The sequence below is a fragment of the Microtus oregoni genome, unplaced genomic scaffold, assembly GCF_018167655.1.
Source record: "Microtus oregoni isolate MIOR12 unplaced genomic scaffold, Mior012 000000F_ref0000247, whole genome shotgun sequence".
Taxonomy (NCBI): Eukaryota; Metazoa; Chordata; class Mammalia; order Rodentia; family Cricetidae; genus Microtus; species Microtus oregoni.
Window position 1 is genome coordinate 29872137 of NW_024543059.1, and position 15949 is coordinate 29888085.

Here is a 15949-nt window from a genome sequence, read left to right on the forward strand (position 1 = left end):
GACTACTAGCAATGGGAGCAGCTGTCCCTAAAGCTTTGACTGGATTTTGGGAACCTGTTCCTCATATTAGGCTGCCTTACCCAGTCTTACTACAGAGAAGCTTAGTCCTACCTCAACTGATACGCCATGTTTTGTTGATGATATCCATGGGAGGACTTTCGAACAGAAACAGAGGGAGAGTAGATTAGGGGTGTGTGTGTGTGTGTGTGTGTGTGTGTGTGTGTGTGTGTGTGTGTGTTAGGGGCAATAGGAGGAGAGGAGGGAGAGGAAATGGTTGCTGTCTGGATGTAAAATAAATAAATAAATAAATTTAATTTTAAAAAGTTGTTTATCACTAAGCCCAGTTGACCATGTCTTTCTCTGAAGACAGACAAAGGCATGGAGTTGGGAGGGTGGGAAGGCAGAGAGGTGTTTGGAAGAGATGGGGAGGGGATGCCAACTATAATTAGAATATAGTATGAATTTTCAATAAAAAAAAAACTATGAACAAGTAACCAGTCAGAGAGGTTTCGTGAGAAGTAAGGTTATTTGAAATGTAAGAATCTATAGATTATAAGATAAGGGAAATAGATGGGAAGCCAAAGAAGGAGTCGGCTTGTAAATTAGTCCTCTTCTAAAGCCCAGGTGAGTCTATACCAACTTTAAAAACACAGCAGGTAGCAAATGACAAGCACCAGTTGGTGAACAACAAAAGCAAACAAACAGGTGTTCAGGTATTACACAGATTTTTTTTCCTAACTTTACAGTGAATGAATGGAGACAGGGGACACTCCCCAAATCCACTTCCTTTCTGACCCCCTGTATATATTCTCTGAGGCCAGAAAGTGAGAGTACACTGTTTCTCACACCCAAGAGGGGTCTGTGGGAGGAGCTACCTACCACTCGCACAGGGAGTACTAGGCAATTGTAACCACATGTTGCACCAAGGAAGGGATATTTTAGAGAATTGTATGTTCCAAAAAAATAAGATATTTAGCTTAAATTTAAAAACCCATATAACTAAATAAGACCAAAATATAACTGCAAACTTTTTAATTTAAAATAATACATTTCTAGACCAAAATTAAAAATAACCTCCAATATGTACTGTATGTCCCAAGATGAAAAACTAGACACAGACAAGGGCATCTATAAGATGATTCTAGAAAAATGTGTAAGGAGCAGTGATGTGGTGCATCTTGGTAGAGAAATGGGGACCTGAGCTTATAAAATGATACATTTTACTATCTACCTACTTTCTTTGAATTTATTATTCTAATCTGCGCAAAAGTTTCTCATGGGGTTGAGAGGGAGGATAAATAAACAAAAGAAAAAGAAAGAATAATCAGCATGGCTTTGCTTCATGGCCCTCAATCAGTGCCCATGCTCTTGCCTTCACCTGAACACAGCAGGACCTCCGGAAAGGGCGTGGGGTCTGGAAATCTGTGTCCTAGTTTTAGCTTTGTGGATGTAAGTCTTTCTTACAGGAGACACTAAAACGTTCCCCTATAACAGATGATTATACTCAAAATACTAAGAGCAAAGTGGAGCTCACCCAAACCACCTTCCTTATATGGCTACACTCTGCCCCCGCACGCCATGTTTAACTGCACCCATTTAGTCTATGTACAAGTTAAATCTCTGATGCACACTGACCAATGTGTGCACAATCCTTTAGTGTGCTCCCTGAAGTACAAGGCACACAGGCAGATTCTGCACTGACTAAAGCACCTGGACTGCCCTTTCTAAGTCTATTAACTCTTGATTGTCGTGGAGAAGGGGCTTGTTGGACTCACCCTGGAGCATCAGCCTCGATGGTACTCATGCCTAGTGACCACTGATCCCTCCCAGGTCACCTCTCTAAGAGTCACCAGCAAGAAGCTTCTCATCACCCTTTCACTCCTCACAACAGTCCTGTAAAATGCCCGGCCCTCTCCTTTTTACAGCGTGGAACCGGTCCACTGATGGGGAGGTCTTACTACCATTTCTCGAACCCAGTTGTCTCATTCACAACAGAAGGGAAATAATTGCCCAGTGTGGTTTGGCTCTGACCAAAGAGGAGCTGGGAGAATCATCAGCCACACCTGAGAAGTGCTACCTTAGATCTGTTGTCACCTGGACAGCAGGTGCCATCTGTCAGAGACACGGAGGCTGGAAGATGAACTGACACCTAGCAGCAGCACAAATGGAAGGTGACCCATGTGTGAGATGGTGGCTCTAAGTGTCTCATCCAGGTCTGGCCCCACAGTTCATAAGCTTCTCTCTTGAAATCTGAGTGTACACACCCCCCTGCAGGACACTCTGCAGAGAAAGTTTGGAAGACAAGGAGCCTAGCTTGAGAGAATCCCACGACCCAATGGGAGCAACACAAGGAACAAATAGAGTCAGGGTGGTAGGGTGTGGCTTCAGATAGGCCCTGACCCACTCAAGGTACTGAACATGGGGGTGCATTTGGCAGGCATTCACTGGTAATGCGCCAGGAAACAATCAGGACAAGCAGGTAATAAACGGGGCTCCTTAAGTTTCACTTAGGGAAGTAGTAACTGATAGAGAATGGTGGAGAAGACACATCTGAATGAGTGTTGGCCTCACATCCTCCTGGCTCCACAGAACTGCTTCCTGGGGCCATGCACAGCTCACCTTGGCCTACAGTCAGCAATGAGCCTACCACAGTCTCTCAGGCCGTTTTCCTCTGAGCCATGCCAGCCAAGGTAAGGTGTCAGCTAACATCTGTATGCTATTTTACACGTGTTGTCTGATGATTCTACACAATCCTTTTACCTTTCCTCCAGGTTTTGATTATTGCTTCTGAAAAAATATCTATAAAGAATGAGAACATTGATAAACAGATTTGAGGGAAGTTCAGTTTTATACAACATACAAAATGCAGCCAGGAGAGAAAATAAGGAAAAGAAAGCGGAGGTTGGATGGGCCCATCTCCTAACAGTAAATCCAGAGGATCTGAGCCCCATTTGTATACCCTATGAGACCCAGCATTCCACCTATGTTCTGCCAATTTGAGGCCTTCATGTATAGCCTCTCCACTACCCCAAAGGCAATCCAATGTTAGGCTGTGTCCTCTTACACCTATGCCACCACTGCTGATAAGGCAGTCAGACACTTGCTCCTTAGTGCTGTAGGGTATCTTTCTTTGATGCTTCCCAGGATGCTGGTAGGAACCTGAGAGGGGTTGGGTAAAGGACCTATGGGTAGGAGTATTAGGGATTATGTCATTGTTCCTGCTGTGGGTTCAGTAGCTCTGTGAATTCAAATGGGGTGAAAAACAGCCAAATTAAGCAGAAAGAACATGAATATTCATACTTTGGGGTTAAGAAAGTATCTCAGTTTGGTCCTAGACTGCCCCTAGGTGCACCCAGAGCAGCAGGCCTGAGGCAGGAAGAACCATGAGCTCTCCATTCTGAAAAAAGGGGCTCTATTATTAAGTCATAGAATAACATTATCTGGTCAAATTGGGATAGTTTTACTAGTTTGTCTCACAGATGTCTCCCAATTTCTGTGTTAAGGAGTCCAATTTCCTGTCTTTACTCCCTAAGAGATGCTGTACAGGAAGAGAAGACCTTTTCTGTTCCCAGACTCTTGACACTTCTGTTGCCTTTGAAAGTTACATGGACTTCCGTCAGGTTAATGTTTTCCAACCTCAGCATCATCTGCTCTTATTGGTCCTGTTGGGTACCTAGCCTGATCTCAAAACCTCCAGCGTGGGCATTTTTAATGTACCCACATGAATCTCATGTTACATGGAGGATCCTGCTGGGCCCTCCAGAAAAGCAAAATAGTTTCTCTCTCTCTCTCTCTCTCTCTCTCTCTCTCTCTCTCTCTCTCTCTCTCTCTCTCTCGTGTGTGTGTGTGTGTAGTGTGTGTAGCAAGGAGGGAGGACTGGCAACAGGAAGCACATTCTTCCCTGTTGGGGAGATTCTGAACATCAGAATTTACTACTTTATTTTTCTTATTTTGCCTGTCTGGTTTTCTGAGACAGAGTCTTATCATCTAGAGCGAAGGCTGGCCTAGAATTCACTATGTGGTCTCACATTCATGTTCCTCTCACCTCAGTCACTAAATACAGACATGCTCCCTGTCCAGTTGCCACTCTTTCATACAGGCTGAATATCTCTAATCTGAAAATCAGGAATGCGCCAAAACTCCTCAGTGATTTTAGCGTGGAGATGACATTCAATGCCGGAAACTCCGCACTGTGCCTCATGTGATGGGCTTCAAGTCCAGACACAGTGCGCTGAAAGCATTGCTTAACGTTACCTCCAGCCAGTCTGTCGAGGTGTACACAAACTAGAAAGGAATTCCCTGCTTGGACTTGGGTCCTATCCCTAAGACATCTTACTATATATAATCTTAATGTTCCAAATCTGAAAATCATTCCAAATAATTCCCTTCTCAACATTTTCACATAAGGGATTCTCAACCTGTCTAAAGTCAATCTAATTGGTCATTTTAATGAGTCACAACATTGCCGTCTCTTCTTCCATTACATTTCATTGTTTTTTCCCTAAAGGACTGCTTCAAACATGACTCATTTATGTGACCTTCCATTATCTCCTTCATAACATTAATGTTTACTATTCGGTAAACTGCTGTGTCTTATAAAATAAAACAAACTCTTGTGTTGTCTCATTAAACAGATAGAGTTAATGTTCCCCGTGGCTGCATATAATATTTGTGATACACGGAATAGAAACATGGAGCACACTCTGTTTTTTCTTGCTGTTGTATGCCGTAAACAAAACTTTGCCTGCTACTGTACTGGGAGTTAAGGTTCTAAGTGTTTCAAATTTTATATGAACAGTATTTTCAACTACTATGCTTCTGGACTCATGGGAGCCAAGCAATTCTAGAAAGAATAATTAAATTTCTAATTTCAATTCCCATAGGGATATTAAATGCATTTAACAAACATGAGCTGGGAGCCTGTTCTGAACAAGGTGCCTCTGAGATGTAATAAGGCTTCTCTGATGGGTCTAACTGCCAGAAGGGGGAAAAAATGCTATCCACACAACTCATTGCTAATTGTAAATACTCAATCTGATGCATGGTATGTCCCACAACTCTTAATGGGGCAACAAACAAATATTTTTAAGAAACACTTATTTTTTATATATTTTCTCTAACAGAAATGCGGCCAGCTTCCCTTACCTTGATGAGTCAGCACTTTGGGAAAACTAGGGAATTACTTTTATATAAGATCATGGGTAGGACAGAAGGCAGATAGAGACATCCCTTTATATGTACAGGTGAAGATCTAGAGAGTATTCCAAAAGAGGGTTCATCCAGAAAGCAGGCTCCTGGATGCAGTGGGCTGGGCCCTCTAGTCAGGACTCCACAGGCAGGTGATGTAAATCTGACCTTCCACCAACAATCTCCACCTGTCAAGTCATGAGATGATCCAGGGAATCCACTTCTTTTAGGACTCCTGAAGCCTTTCACCTATTCGTGTGTTAGCACTGCTGAGGCACACACCGCATATCGTACTAAGAATGGGATGAGTCTACCCTGGTAGAAGAATCTCACCTGATACAGGTAGATGGCTGAAGGGAGGAGCCCACACATGGAGAACATGCTCTGTTGGATGAGCTAAAGTCAAGTGGGCCCTCAAATCAGTTAGAGCCAAGAGCCAATGTCACATACAACACGTCAGATGAGAAGTTTTTGAAAAGGGACAATGGAGAGAGACACACAGACACTGGATACCATTTTTGCCTCCCACCTCAGCCTTTCAGTTTCACTGCCTCCAAATTATACTTACACAGCAAAATTAAACAGGAAGCCACAGAACTTTAATCCATATAGCAAGTGATAGAACTCACAAAAGATCTGCAGCCTTCTATGTGGGTCTATGTCACCCTAGAAACGGCATGAAGACCACTGTGCCCTTCACCACAGTCAAGCCCACAACAAAGTGTTGAATCGCATCCTGAAACACCAATATGGAAAGCAAATACACTCAAGGTGGAGTAGTAGAATTATACCTCCACCCCAGGGGAAAATGGCAAGTCCACCTTGTCCGCAGGACGTCCTACCTGCCATCACAATTTCCCTCCCTGGCATCTGCTTTAAGGACTCTACCTTCAGGATGCTAGTCTCTTACCTCTCACCTAGTTTTTCCTGTGAAAGACTAATCAACTCTAAGAGCAGAAAAGGGTGTTCAAGAATGATCCCAATCAGTGCAGCTCTTCAGCTCTGCTAACCATGTGACCAGCAGCATCTACTGAAGGCTGAAGGAGGCAGAGTCTGAGCCTCAGAGTTCACCATCCCCTCTGATTTCAAAGAATTTCAAGTACTGTTAATAGAGACAGCTAATTAGAATTGCTCAGCCACAGAAGACCTTCTACTTTTTAAACTTACCCCTCTTTCTAATTTTCAAAAACAACAACAATTACAAAAACACCAGTCAAAGCAATTCACCCAAGCAATACTTTGAATTAGAAGTACAAACTGTGATACAATCAATGAACAAAGGGGAGAAACTGGGCTGGAGCTGAGACACATACCCTTCTTGGGTCTTTGATGGAGTTAAACACATAATAATTAGACTTAAAGTTTTCCTTGGCTATGAAAAAAAAAGTAAATTAGGTTTAAAACTTCATACTTACGAAGATCAAATAGAGAGTATTTTTCTCTAAATTTGCCAAATACAAATGGACTAGATAGTGTACCTGTAATTCTTACTTGATAACTGTTTTGGTGTATATGATTTTATCATGTTAAAGTAAAATATTCTTTTTTAATTAGACTAAAAGGGGTAACTGTGAAGTATTCCTTTATTCTGTGTGAATATATGTCACTATGATTGGTTTATAATGACAAAGCTGGTCAGGTAGAGGTTAGGACAGACTGGCAGACAAAAAGAGTGTGAAAAAAGAGAGAAGTCTTGGGAATCTTGAGTAGATGCAGGGGAGCAGAAGATGAACTTGTTGTACTGGAAAAAAAGGTACTGAGGCACATAATAGAGCATAGATAAAAAATACAGATTAATTTAAAATGTAAGAGTTAGCTAGTAACAAGCCTGAGCTATAGGTCGAGCATTTATAAACTGATAATAAGTCTCTTGTTGTTACATGGGAACTGGCTGGTAGAAAAAAATCTGACTACAATATCCCAATTAATACATTTTTTGAAATAAAAATTATAATATTATGGATGCTGGTAGAATTTCTTAATGTCTGAAAAATTATAAATGTGATTTTGTTGTTCACACATCAGTAATAGTGCTGTTGTTTAAATGTATTTTGATTTTGTTACTCAAATAATCACACTAGAAACCTGGCCTTTAATGTGAAAGTGTAATGTAGTAGAATTATAAAGAGGTGGGACCTGGAACAAGATAAGATGATACAATGATGTGGGATTCCCCTCTGTATGCTATGAATATATTTTATTACTATTTTTTATTAAAGAAGTTGTTTTTGCCAATGGCTTAGTAGAATAAAGCCAGGTATGCAATCCCTCAGTATGCTATGAATATTAAAAAGCTGTTTTGACCAATGGCTTAGTAGAGTAAAGCCAGACAAGAAATCTGAACAGAGATATAGAGAGAAAGTAGGCGGAGTCAGGGAGACGTCATGCAGCTGCCTAAGGAGCAACATGTTGATACCGGTAAGCCACAGCCTAGTGGTAACACACAGAAGAATAGAAATGGGTTAATTGAAGATGTAAGATTATCTAAAAATATGCATAAATTATTGGCCAAACAGTGTTGCAATTAATATAGTGTCTGTGTGATTAATTGGGTCAGTAAATGAATGAGCTGTCTCCGCCTACAATACAATCTTTGGGGCACTCCCTTCAGAAGGGATTAGTACAGAGCTCTGGGAGTCTGGGAATTCACTAGAGGTCATGTTGTTCTAAAGAGAGGTTAGTCCATGCTCTTGTTACCTTCTGTCACAGTGTCCTACAGTCAAGGGTAACTTGATCTAAAACAACTCTAAAACCATGAGCCTCCTTTGTTTTTTTTTTAACACTTCTTATCAACCTTCAGATATTTTATTATTATAGTAACAGAAAATGCACAGACAAATAAGAAACTAGTTTCAAGACTCAAATCATCATTGACAGAATTGAGAAGAAAGGGGCTGCAACCATGGTGGAGACTTTGAACATCTGAATCCAAGGATATCCTACCAGCTTCAAAAACAGACATAGCAGAGGCTGGGGAAGTACAGTCCCACAGCATGCCCTGCAAAGCCTTTTCCCAACATGCCTCATACAGACACTGAGGTGAACAAACTGTCTGGAGTAACAATCACCTTGGGGGGGGGGGTATAAAACTGGGGTCTTCTCCACAGGCTCAGCCTGCCAGGCTGGAACTTGGGACAGGTCTCTGTGCCTATGTCAGACAGCCTCCTTCCAGGTATATTTTTAAACCCTATCCAGTAAAGGAGGAACTTGACACAACCTCATCATAGTATGGGTAGTTATCCCAGAACCACATGAAAGTGCAGAAAGCCAATAAAATGAATAAAATGGAAAAGACAAGAAAATTAGTTGAAAAGGTCCAATTTTGTGTTTTATAAAACAAACAGAGAATCTCACTTGTCTCTATTCATTCAGTCGTCACACGTCTACAGCACTGGAAAGGGAAACTAGGAAAGCAGAAACTGCTCAAAAAGAAAATACTTCCTTGAAAGGAAGAACTCAACCCTCTGAACGGACAAACTGGGTCTACTTGGTTTACGGTGAAAGAGAAGCACAGAAAAGCTGTGCTGGCATCAACGTGCACTTTCCTTTCAGGAGATGAAATAGTTTTGCCGTAAAGATCTAGAGCAGCAGGTACTGGAACTGTGTGGAGTCCCCGGTTTTTACCAGGTAAGGATTTGGGGACATGGTAAGCAAAGTGTTTCCCTTTGTCATGAAGATCCTGGGGCATGGTCAAGTCACTGGGTGACTGGCTGAGAGCTGCTGCCGGATGCATACTTCCCTATCTTTGTGTCCTCATCCTTGCCTCCCCATCTCTTCTGCCTTTTAGTCCAGAGCTGCAATCTACAAGCCAGCCAGCCAAACACATCTCCACCACATAGTCAAGAGTCACACCCAGCCCTTCGCTAGATTTAGTTACTTTTATTCTTCTCTCATACAATACATTCTGACTGCAGCCTCCTCTTCCTCCACTCCTCCCCAACCTCCCCTCTCCCTCAGGTCCACTCCCGTTCTTTTCCCTTCAGAAAAGAGCAGACCTTCCAGCGATACCAACCAAACACAGCATAATAAGATGCAATAAGACGAAGCACAAACCCTCATATTTTAAGACCTTTATAAACCATCTCACCTGTCTGTTACTATATATGACCAAAAAGAACCCTGCCCTCCAGAGTAACAAAGCTGGCTTCTCGTTGCAATGTTCTGTCATGCCTGTGGTAAGATCATCTTAGTTTTACACACAAACTTCCTGGGGATACAGCAGTCTATCAACAAGAAAATACTTTCTGTGTGGTTCAAAATATTTTAAAATGAATTCTAAAAGAGACTTGTATGTTTTATTTCCACTTAAATGCCTGCAGGTTTCTGGATTCTAGTTGAGTAGAATTTTCCCTGGCTACCGTCAGTGGCAGCAGCTTTGTAAATAATTTGGTAAACTTTGCTTTTAATGTCTAGTGGCACTTTATCCATAGCCATCTACAGTGTACAAAGAGTAAAAAGACTGGCCCAGCAGAAAGATAAAAACTATGCCCCCTGGAAACTAGTAAACTGGCAATGTCAAAGGAGTAGTAAGTATACCTGGAGAAGTTGCTAGTTTGGGGTGTCTACCAAACTCTCCTTTCAAGGCATGAGAAGGCCCTTCGGTAGGTGGGATCCATCAGGAGTCTTAGGTATTCAGTAACACAATTGAACCCCTCAATAGTTATGGAAGCCATGGAGCATGCCCACAGGAGCTCCCAAAGGTAAGCCTCAAGCAGACAATGGCAGTATGAGTTCACTGCCCACGAGCCACAGCCTCCCAGGGAACACATGGTTGAACAACTGGGGATACGCCATGTCAGTTACATTAAGGTAGAAAGTAGATGCCTACTTTTCCTGTTCTCATCTTCTAGGAGATAAAACATCGATAAACATTTGCTTTTCTTCATCAGACAGACCTTGAGGCTAATAACTCTGACAAGGAGGGTAAGGACGTATACCAGGGAAGTGCCATAGTACAGAGAACCAGGGTTTGGGCAGTAAGAATTGAACACCAAGGGCAACGAGTAGAAGGCTTCCAAGAGTGGCTCTAGTGGGCATTTGTGCTCTCACCAGCACTCAGGACTTCATGACCCTGAGGACGACTTTTCTCTCCGAAACAGCATTCCTGAAATGAATGAATCCCCAGCCTCCATATGTGATAAGAACCAACAATCACTCTTCAAAGACGAGCAATTACAGAAATCTCACATTGAAGGCCTCCACCTCTGGTCGCTCAAAAGCATATTTTCTCCAGTTTCCATTTCTTGGGCGTGCGTGTGCGCGCGCACACACACACACACACACACAAACACACAGACACACACACCACCCACCCAACATAAACTCTTGGTAATTCTCCCCAAAAGTCTGATAGAGGCACAGGCAAGTCACATCTAGCATGCCCCCTGCTGGCCTGGCAGGAGTAGACTCAGCCTTTATTCTATAGGTCTAAATCATGGATGAATGACCTTAAAATCCAGATGGACAGACAAATGACAAGGTAAGGCAATTTGGGCTTCTTAGAAATGAAGAGCATAGTATTAAACCTAAACTCACTTCAAGTGTGTTTTCAAAAATGTTATAGGATATGAGACTAGTCCCTAAAAATCTAGACGAAATGGTTGCTGTTATATATTTATGAGTATAACAATGAATAAATAAAAAATGTGAATGTTTTGACAGGTCTACAGGTGGAAACAACAGATACAAGGGCCACCATGGTTTCACAGATTCCATTTTCACATCCCAGAGCGCTAAAACCGCTCACCACCAAAGGCACTTTAAATACAGAAGAATCTTGGCGCTACACACAAGCACAGGGCAACCTGTGTCAGAAAAACCACAGAAAAGCACTGCGTGTGTCCAATTTCACTACAGAGCTTGTTCACCCAGCATTCCAATGTGAGTAGGTTTATAGTTATCAAGAGGTCAGAGATCATGATGTGCACACTGCTCATTCACTGGTAGCTGTCCCCTCTCCTCCTCCAGCAAGGTAGGGGACCTCAGAATTTCCTTCTCAAGCGACACCTGCTACCTAGAATCTAGGCATAAGTGAGATTTAGGACCTATCCAGACTTCAGGAAACAATGGTTCACGTTCACTATCACCCTGAACACTAAGGGCCCACAGTAACCACTACTTTCAAGATTCAAAAGCTTCACATTTGTAGCCAGATTCAAACCTCCCTGTGGCATGTGACATGAAATTCCTTGCAAACCCAATATGATCACACTAATAATTTAAGGCATCCTTATGTTGGTCAATTAGGAGGTGTCATTAATTATTAAATACAAAACCATCAATACTTTTGTCTCTTATTAGATCTGCTTTTGATACAATAGGCTTAAGTAGATGTTCAGACTGTCTTGGGAACTAGCTTGTCTGTTCCCATAAGAGCAGATACTAATGGCCTACTCAGATAATCAAATGACGGCTTGCTGCTGGCAATCTTAGAGGAATTTCCCCCCAGAACTTGGTGTGCTCTGAAGATCTCTAGTTTTTACATTCCCTGAATGCTTTGGAGAGGTCGTGGGGTCTTGGAGGACACACAACTGCTGGAAGAGCCCTAGGAAAACCAGCACCCTTTGCGGTGTGTGTGGTGGGGGCAGACTCTCTCAGGCACACCCTAGAAGGGGGATGTTGGTGAAGGAGGAGCTTTGCAGATTCACCTGAAGCAATCAAGGCCTGCAGAGATCTAAGCTCCATTGTCTATCTTTGCTTGGACACCACATTAAATAGATCATTTTTTTTTAAGTGTTTCTCTTGCAGGTCACTTTCGTTTATAGAGATAAGGCAAGGTACAAGCGCGCACTGCTATCTGTGTGCTATCAGCTGACTTCCATACCTGTAGGGACACATGTCCTTTCAGTCACTCTTAAATGTCACTCTAATTTTCAAGCCAACAGAATTAAAAACTGCACTTATATGAGTTTGGGGGTTTTGAGCGCAGAGAGGCGAATTCATTCGATGGCTAAGATTCTCAAAGAGCTGCAGTAGCTGCACCGGTCGGGAGGAGGGTACACTTGAGCGGTTATGTCCAATGAAGGAAAGTTTTCGTTAATATGATGACATCACTGACATCTCCCAAATTTAAAGGAGCACTTAAAGCACAGCGGATACAATTTTTCCCCTCCAGTGAGGAGATACTAGGGAAGGCCTCTGGGTTCAGAGCTAAATTGCATCAATCTTTTCGCGGCTGTCCAGCCAGATCCAGAGAAACCACCAGTGAGAGGTGCGCGGGGCCACGGTGACCCACGCAGTCACAGCCCGGTGCAAGCCAGCGGCCTCGCGTGCCGCTCTGGACCGGTCCTGCCCTTTGGACCCCCGACGCGCCCCCACGGACGGAGGGCCCAGTCCCCGCGCGCCTGCCATCACGTTCCAGTGCGGAACCGCGAAAAGGGCCAGGAGGCAGTTCCCGAGCCAACGGGAGCGCCGAGCCCCGCCCGCACCGGGCTAAAGCCGGAGCCGGTGGCCGTGGCGCCCACGGGATCCCAAGCGGATCCCGCAATGCAGACGCGCAGCGAGCCCTGCGCCCCCCGGCGCCCTGCGGCTCCGGCCCGCGCCCACTCGCCTCGCGGCCGAGAGCAGGGCGACCCCGCGCCGCTCGCCCCAGCGCACCTGCCCCGGGCGCCCGGCCCGCCGCCCTCAGGCAGCACCGTGGCCAGCGCCGCTCACCTGCCGCGCCGCCTGCCGCTTCGCCCGCAGCGCCGCCGTCGCTGCTAGCCGACTTCCATCTTCCCTGGCGTTGGGAGAACCAGATCAGCTGTTCCGCTCGCTCGCTAGCTCGCGCCAAGCCGCGGCCCCCTCCCCAGCTGCCGCGAGGCTCCCGGGCCTCTCCTCCCCCGCCTTCCTGGCTGCGCCACGCTCCGCCCCCCGCGCCCCTCCGCTCCGCCCGCGGTCGCGCGCAGCGCCCGCCTCCCGGCTCCGCCCGCGGCCCCGCGGCGCGCGCCCCACCTGACGTCACCGCCTCCACCTCGCTCCGACCCCCGCCGAGGTGGTGCGGGCGCGGGAGCGCGCGTGCTCGTGGCCACCCTTGGCGGCTGTCGCACCTAGCCCTTTGAGGACGTGCTAGGACCCATTGGGTCTCCGCGCACGCGCTCCCAGGCTCGCCCCTGGACTACATCGAAAGGGCCACTTGCTCACCCTGCCTCTCTTGGTCTGCGTTCACCTCTGGTTTCTTCCTCTGGGCTGCTTCGCTTTTCCTAAGCACCCTAAACTTTAGCTGGTCCGTTCTGTCTCAGCTCCGCTTCCCACGCCCCTTTGGCCTTCCCCTGTTTCTTTTCCCCGGAATAATGTTTACATGACTGTTTAAGACGTTTTCCCTGCCCTGATACCAATGGCGCCTCTGCTCTCTGCCTTCTCATGTAACCGTCGTGGTGTAGCTTTTGCTTGTCAGGTTCGGAGCTGGACATTTCCACATTCTAGGTCCCTAGTTCAAGAAATTGAAATAAAGGTGTACAGGGATTTGCGAAGTAACAACAAAACGAAATGCAAAGCCAAAAACAGATCAGAAATATACACAGTCGAAATATATACAGTGGGCCACATCAGTGAGCCCACTCAAAGGCTCGAGATAATTTGGAGGGTTCGTTCTATGGGCTTCCAGAGGAGGAGGTATTTGGTTGCTAAAGCATATAGCGACAGTGGTTCTCTGTTTTGATTGACAGAGCAGGTTATGTAAGCCATTTGTCACTGTGCAAGTCCTTTTCTATGATGTTTGATTTTAATCATATGCATAGTCATACGATGGTTAAGTAGTGTATTCTTCGTAAAAGTTTACTCAGATCATACTCCTTATTGTGCATGCGCACAAAAACTAGTTCAGGCAGAATCAGGACCCCGTTCTTGTACCCTCATATAACGAAAATTAGTGAAGAGCAACTGTCAGTGTCTAAAGGTCTCTACCAACATTGTTTACAGTGGGATGAGGATACAGCTCCATGCAGATGGGCATTCTACCTAACAGGTTGCTAGTGCATTGTTAGGAGAAGGATGTGTATAGCCAAATGAAGTTTCAAATTGCTAATCTATGCACGATGCATATAGTCCCCAACTTTGCTGAGAGACTTTTCTCCCAGGGGAGTTGAAGATCAGTCTTCGAACTGCTTTGTGCTGTGTAAGAGTCTAAAGCCGAACAGGGCAAAAATCCAATTTCCTATTCTGTCCCTAAGGCTGTTATAGCTCCTGGGTCTCCATTAGTGAATTCCCAGAAAATTTCTCAGACTGCTAGTCCAGAGACAAACAGACGACTCCCTTCGTTTGGTCTCTTCTGGTGGCAGCTTTTGATGGAGCACCATTCGCAATTGAGGTTGTTGGGTTGTAAAGACATAAACTGTAGAATTATCAAGACGAGGAAAGCCAAGAATGAACAGAACACTCAGGAAGAGGATGGGCATCTTTACAGGAAAGGGTACTGACAGTGCCCAGGACTTTGAACTTGAAAAGCTATACTGTCCAGGGTTCCAACTCAGGCTTCTTTCTGGAAGATATTTTTTTGTATATTGTGTTGGATTTTTCCAGACTTGTCTTGACATACACATGTTATTTAATTCTTGGAACTTCAGCTCAAAGTGTCCCTTCCTGGCTCTGGTAGTTTGCATGGGAAATGTCCTGTATAGGTTCATAGATTCGACACTTGGTCACAGGTTTGCAGTGCTGCTCAGAGGTGGATGGAAACCCTAAGGAGGCCAAGTGATGCCTTGTGGAGGAAGCATGTCACTGAGGGCAGACTTGGAGGATTTATAGCTGCAACCTTCTTCTTCTTTTGTCCTTCTCCTCCTCTCTTCCTCTCCTTCCCTTTTCCTCCCTTCTTCCCCTCCTTCCCGCTCTCCCTCTGACATGGCAATGAAACTGTGAGTAGCCGGCTTCCTCCTTCTGCTGCTTTGCCTAGCCTAGCTTATTGCCACGTTTTCCCCATGATGGATTCTATCATATATACGGTTCCGTCAGGAACCATATGCTAAAAGAAAACCCTTTCTTCCTTAAAGTTGCTTTAGGTCATGGTATTTTTACCACAGCAAGAGGAAAGTAACTAATAAATTGACCAAGCATCACATTTTACTCTTGAAGAGGCTAGTTATTGTGGAGCAAGGGAAGCACATTCCTAGGTTCCGCTGAATAGGTGGAAAGGGCATCTTCAGGAAGGACAAACAGTTGACAAAGCCATTAAGGAATAAATCCCTGGATCATACCAAATCTACGTGCCTTCATGAGCAGGGTCTGTTTTTCCTTTATTTTATCTTCTATATCTAATAATCATTTTGTGCAGCACATAGTTAAAATATTATATCTAAAGTTAAAATAAGAAAGGAACAGATGAAGGCATATGAACTAACTCAAAGACCTCTGCTAAAATCAATACTGCTTAGTCATATTTATTTACTTTTCCTTTCCGTGGGAGCTTACTGTGGAAATACCCTTTAACTAATTCTGAATTTTAGCTATCATATTTAAAACCCCTTATAATATAAAATGGTTCATAAAGTTTTATTTAATTTTGTATAGAATGCCAGAAATTATGAGACAGTAATGAGCATTGCAAAAAAAAAAAAAGTAACAGATCTCTGATTTAAGGAATTAATGGAATATCTTTAAAGAAACTGGTAGGTTTAGTCAATTTTGAGAGCTGTTGTAATTGGTCCATTGAATCACCAATCAAATTGAAGATCTTTTGGAGAGTTGAACCATGATCTAATATGCAAAATTTTACAACTATGTTAAAATCTTTGTAATTTAGTTGGGAGCAATTCTTTATGCAGAGTCCCTTCTACTGCTAATATGGGCA

General features: G+C 44.1%; 1 protein-coding gene across 3 annotated transcripts in view; it reads right to left on the reverse strand.

Annotated features, from left to right (window-relative positions):
- The window catches only part of Otud7a (OTU deubiquitinase 7A), a 250797-nt gene extending 237768 nt beyond the window's left edge, over nt 1-13029 (reverse strand). For all 3 annotated transcript variants that reach the window (XM_041667454.1, XM_041667538.1, XM_041667368.1), the window contains exon 1: nt 12841-13029. The gene's annotated coding sequence lies outside the window, so the exon portion shown is untranslated. The remainder of the gene's footprint in view (nt 1-12840) is intronic.
- Nucleotides 13030-15949: the final 2920 nt, after the last annotated feature.